The 6,000-nt window shown below is 36.8% G+C and overlaps 1 protein-coding gene across 2 annotated transcripts in view; it reads right to left on the bottom strand.

Moving 5' to 3' along the window:
• VWF (von Willebrand factor) overlaps positions 1-6,000 on the bottom strand; it is a 173,055-nt gene that overhangs the window by 42,641 nt on the left and 124,414 nt on the right. The window lies entirely within an intron of this gene.

Here is a 6,000-nt window from a genome sequence, read left to right as displayed (position 1 = left end):
GTGCAGACTGATTATAAATTGCGGCACAATTCAGTGGCACAAATGATCCACTGGAATTTGTGCAAAAATTATAATATTAAAACAACAACAAACTGGTGGGAACATAAGCCTGTAAAAGTCGCCAAAAATCAGATGGTCAAGATCCTATGGGATTTTTATATACAAACGGATAAAATACTGGCGCATAACACACCAGACATCACACTGGTTGAGAAAAATAAGGTTACAATCATAGACATCGCAATACCAGGTGATAGCAGGGTCGCCGAGAAGGAATATGAAAAAATCGCAAAATACCAGGACTTAAAAATTGAAATTCAACGATTATGGCACAAACCAGCAGTGGTAATTCCAGTGGTAATCAGCACACTGGGTGCTATTCCAAAAGCACTGGAATTACATTTAAAACAGTTAAAAATTGACAAAATCACCATCAGTCAAATGCAAAAGGCCGCACTGCTTGGATCCGCACACATATTACGAAAATATGTTACGACGTCCTAGGCCCCAGGGTGGGGCCCGACTAGTAATCAATGCCAAATCCAGCGAAACAACTGGCCGCTGTGATACAATTCTGTTGATGCAATAATAATAATAATAATAATAATAATAATAATAATCATAATCATAATCATAATCATAATCATAATCATAATCATAATCATAATCATAATCATAATCATAATCATAATCATAATCATAATCATAATCATAATCATAAAAACTCCGCCGTTGCCGGTCCCAAGCCCGGATGAGAAAGGAGGAGGGTTGGGGTCAGGTTGGCAACCTGGCCCCATAAAAAAAAACCGCCAACCCATATAACATGGTGAAAGAAACAAATAAAAATTTTATACCGCATCGGTCGTCGCGCGGGTTAACAAGGGCCGCGGCGGATGTTGAGGTCCCTGGACATCCATCGACAAGTGGGCTACAAGTGGACCAGCCAACAAAACGACAAAAATATAGTGCAGATGAAAACCGTGCCATAATGGCCTGTTATTACAACTCAGAGCCTGGGAAAAGAGGTTATTTAAAGCGAATGTATGAATTATGGAAACAACAACATCCAGATTCAAATGTTAGTGAACAACGACTTGCAGATCAAAGGTGATTTATTACACGGAATAAAGTGTTTAGTGAAGTTGAACTTGAGGAAATTCAAGCAAATTGCAAAACTAAGAAAACAACATCACAAGCAGAAATAACTGATACTCAAGACACACCTAAAGGCATTGTAGTAGAACTCCCAGAAGAAGCTGCCGGGGAGGAAATAACAACACTATCACCAGAACCAGTTATCACTGAAACAACTGATGAACTAACTCAGAAACAAAAAGAATTGAAGGACAAGATCATGGAGCATTTTCTGCTTACTAAGGAACGGCTACGTTTACCATCATTAAAAACTGTGCCTAAGAAAATTTTGGCCCCTATCATGAAAATGGTTAATGCAGTGCTTTCAACAATTGAATCGGGATCCATCTTGGAAATGAACCAGTTAATGTACAGTGTAGCCGCAATAGTCACTAATGAACTAGGCATTAAAATCAAAGCACCTAGTTACACAACAGAAAAAGCATCAAAGCCAAAGTGGAAAATCCGATTGGAACAAAAAGTCAAAAAATTAAGGGCAGATGCTAGCAATTTGAAGAACATGCGTGAGCAACGACTTAGAAACAACAAAATTATAGATCAGCTAATCAGAAGGTATAGATTGGATACAAGAAACATCAATGAAGCTGTAGAGATTGTAAAACAGCAGATAACAGCAACAGCTAGGAAAATTGAAAGATATGAGGCACGAATCATCCAATACAAACAAAATCAGCAATTTCGATCAGACCAACGGCGTTTTTATCAAAGTCTTAATGTGAATGATGACACCAAAAGTCAAAAACCAGAAAAGCAGGCCACAGTTGAATTCTGGAAAGAATTGTGGGAAAATGCAAAGGACTACAATAAGGAAGCAAAATGGATACATGACTTTGAGAAAAGCATTGGCAACAAACAAATGCAAGTATTAGAAATAACAACTGAGATGGTCAAAAATTGAGTAAAAAAAGTAAAGAATTGGACATCACCTGGAAAGGACCAATTACATGGTTTCTGGCTCAAATATCTGACCAGTTTACATGCAATATTGGCCAGGCAACTGAATGAGATTTTACAAAATGGCCAAATTGATGAATGGTTGACAACTGGAAAAACATACTTGATTCAGAAAGATGCAACTAAAGGAACAATACCTGAAAACTACAGACCAATAACATGCTTGCCAACAACCTTCAAATTACTCACAGGCATTATTGCAGATAACATTATGGATTATTTGGAAACAAACAACATCTTGCCAGTAGAGCAGAAAGGCAACAAAAGAAGGAGCAGGGGCACAAAAGATCAGCTCCTAATTGATAAAATGATATTAGAAAATTGTAAGAACAGAAAAACGAACTTGAATATGGTCTGGATTGATTACAAAAAGGCATTTGACTCATTGCCACATAGTTGGATCATAAAATGCTTAGAAACAACTGGCATTAGCAAAAATATTACATCCTTTACTGAAAAGGTGATGAAACAATGGAGAACCGAGTTGGCAGTAGGGAATGAGAACTATGGAATGGTTAATATCAAGCGAGGAATTTTCCAGGGTGATTCACTTTCACCTCTTCTCTTCATCATCGCGATGATCCCACTATCAGTAATCTTAAAAAAAATGAAATTAGGCTACCAAACAGCCAAAGAAGCCGAAAAAATTTCGCATTTATTATATATGGATGATTTGAAACTCTATGGAAAGTCAGAAATAGAAATCCAATCATTGACAAACACAGTCCGAGTATTCAGCACCGATATTTCAATGAAGTTTGGCATGGAAAAATGTGCCACTGTATCCATAAAAAGGGGCAAAATCACTGCGTGTGAGGGAATTGAAATGCCCAATGGCCAACTAATTAAATGCAACGAAAATGAAGCCTACAAATACTTAGGCATTCTGCAGTTGGATAACATCAAGCATGGAGAAGTAAAAACTATTGTCAGGGGAGAGTACACCAACAGAGTTAGGAAAATTTTGAAATCTAAATTGAATGGTGGAAATACAATCAAGGCCATAAACACCTGGGCAATACCAGTTATAAGATACACAGCTGGTATAGTTAACTGGACACAAGCTGATTTGGACATTTTAGACCGAAAAACCAGGAAACTAATGACAATGCACTACAGTTTACATCCACGTGGTGATATTGATAGACTATACCTACCCCGGAAATCAGGTGGCAGAGGATTATTACAAGTGAAGCAAATAGTTGAAGAAGAAAAACATGCACTGGCTGATTATTTAAAAGAAAGTCAAGAACATCTATTAATCGAAGTAAAGAACAAAAATCTATTGAAGGCCCAACAGACGAAACAAGAATACAAAAAAGATATGATAAAATTAAGAATGGAGAGTTGGCAGAACAAAGCATTGCATGGCCAATTTCTGGAAAAAATAAAAGATAAAGTGGACAGTGAAAAAACTTGGTTATGGTTAACAGCAGGTACATTAAAGAAAGAAACAGAGTCACTAATCCTGGCTGCGCAAGAACAAGCTATCCGCACAAATGCCATTAAGACCAAAATCGAAAAATCCTCTGATGATGCCAAATGTAGACTTTGCAAAGAGGCTGATGAAACTGTTGACCACATACTCAGCTGCTGTAAAAAAATCGCGCAGACTGACTATAAAATGCGGCACAATTCAGTGGCACAAATGATCCACTGGAATTTGTGCAAAAATTATAACATTAAAACAGCAACAAACTGGTGGGAACATAAGCCTGAAAAAGTCGTCGAGGGTCAGATGGTCAAGATCTTGTGGGATTTTCGCATACAAACGGATAAAATACTGGCGCATAATACACCAGACATCACACTGGTTGAGAAAAATAAGGTTACAATCATAGACATCGCAATACCAGGTGATAGCAGGGTCGCCGAGAAGGAATATGAAAAAATCGCAAAATACCAGGACTTAAAAATTGAAATTCAACGATTATGGCACAAACCAGCAGTGGTAATTCCAGTGGTAATCGGCACACTGGGTGCTATTCCAAAAGCACTGGAATTACATTTAAAACAGTTAAAAATTGACAAAATCACCATCAGTCAAATGCAAAAGGCAGCACTGCTTGGATCCGCACACATATTACGAAAATACGTTACGACGTCCTAGGCCCCTGGGTGGGGCCCGACTAGTAATCAATGCCAAATCCGGCGAAACAACTGGCCGCTGTGATACAATTCTGTTGATGCAATAATAATAATAATAATAATAATAATAATAATAATAATAATAATAATAATAATAATGAATCTTTCTAATTGGTTTGGACGCAAACGAAAGCTGCTGCCCTAGGATTGCTTTTACACAAAGCTGGGGGGAAAAATCAATACACCCGCAGATGAAACAATCATTAGAAAAGCACTTGAATGTGCAGAGATGGACAAAATGACAATAGAACTAAAAAGAAAGAGAAGAATCGGATTTCTATAAAATATGGAATAGAATTTATAAGTGGCTAGAAAACAGAAGCCCAAACAGAACACAGAGAATGTAAATATAATCGTGATATAAATAATTAATATTATTATAAGTGTTGCTACTGCTGTTGCTATATTATAAGTAAAAGCAAAAGGAATGCAATGCAGAATGGAGAAGTAGAAAGGCTAAATATGAAAGCCGATGCAGAGGGCTGCATAATTACTTTGCATTATTGTGTACGTTTTGTGTTTTGTGTTTTCGTATGTTTTTCTTTCCGTTTTAAAAGATTAAAATGTTCAATAAAAATTATGTTTTTTTTAAAAAAAAGAATGAAAGCTACTGCCTTTGACACGAGGTACAAATAATTCCAGGGCCTCACCCTTTCCCCCAATTTTACAAGCACGCTCCTGAAAATACAGAAAGAAAGAGAAACGTGTTGCTAGCCGTTAAATAAAGCGTACCAAATATTGACTCAATAAGACAAGGAAAAGCCAGGCTTTGGAAAATTTCAGGGCATATAGTGTTTCGCATTATTCCTCGGTCATGCATTTTATAACCAAGGCACACCAGCCTCTTTTACACTAAAAACGTTCCAGATTCCTTCGTGAGCATATATATCCTTTCCTAAGAGTATAAGGCTGATGGTAAACAGACACGGAACTACATACCCGTAACTCCTTGGAGAGGCTACTAAAAAGCAATAAATAACTCCGGAGAGCAATGGACACCAAAGGTGTTCCACAGATGGAAACAAAATGAGAGGGAAATATTAAATAGCTTAAGGTGGCTACTGCTCACAAGCTGAGATGTTCATTTCTGAGGTACACCTAGGTTTTTCCCTCAGGTTCCATTTTGAAAATTATGACCCCGTGTCATAATATTTAGAATAGACTAGAATAGAATAGAATAGAATAGAATAGAATAGAATAGAATAGGGTAGGGTAGGGTAGGGTAGGGTAGGGTAGGGTAGGGTAGGGTAGAGTAGGGTGGAATGGAATAGAATAGAATAGAATAGAATAGAATAGAATAGGGAAGCGTAGAGAAGGGAAGGGAAGGGAAGAGAAGAGAATATACAGAGTAGAATATACAGTAGAGAAGAATATACAATACAGTAGAATATACAGTAGAAGAGAATATAGAATAGAACAGAATAGAATATACAGAACAGAATATACAGTAAAGAAGAATATACAATACAGTAGAATAGAATAGAATTTACAGAACAGAATATGCAATAAAGAAGAACATACAATAGAGTAGAATATACAGTAGAAGAGAATATAGAATAGAATAGAATATACAGAACAGAATATACAGTAAAGAAGAATATACAATACAGTAGAATATATAGTAGAAGAGAAAATAATATAGAATAGAATAACAGAGTTGGAAGGGACCTTGGAGGTCTTCTAGTCCACCCCCTGCTTATTTATTTCATTATATGACATTTTGAAAACCATGTGGCACTTTCC

This window comes from Natrix helvetica (genome assembly GCF_964273705.1).
Source record: "Natrix helvetica genome assembly, chromosome: 6".
NCBI lineage: Eukaryota > Metazoa > Chordata > Lepidosauria > Squamata > Natricidae > Natrix > Natrix helvetica.
This window is presented reverse-complemented; position numbering and strand designations above follow the sequence as displayed.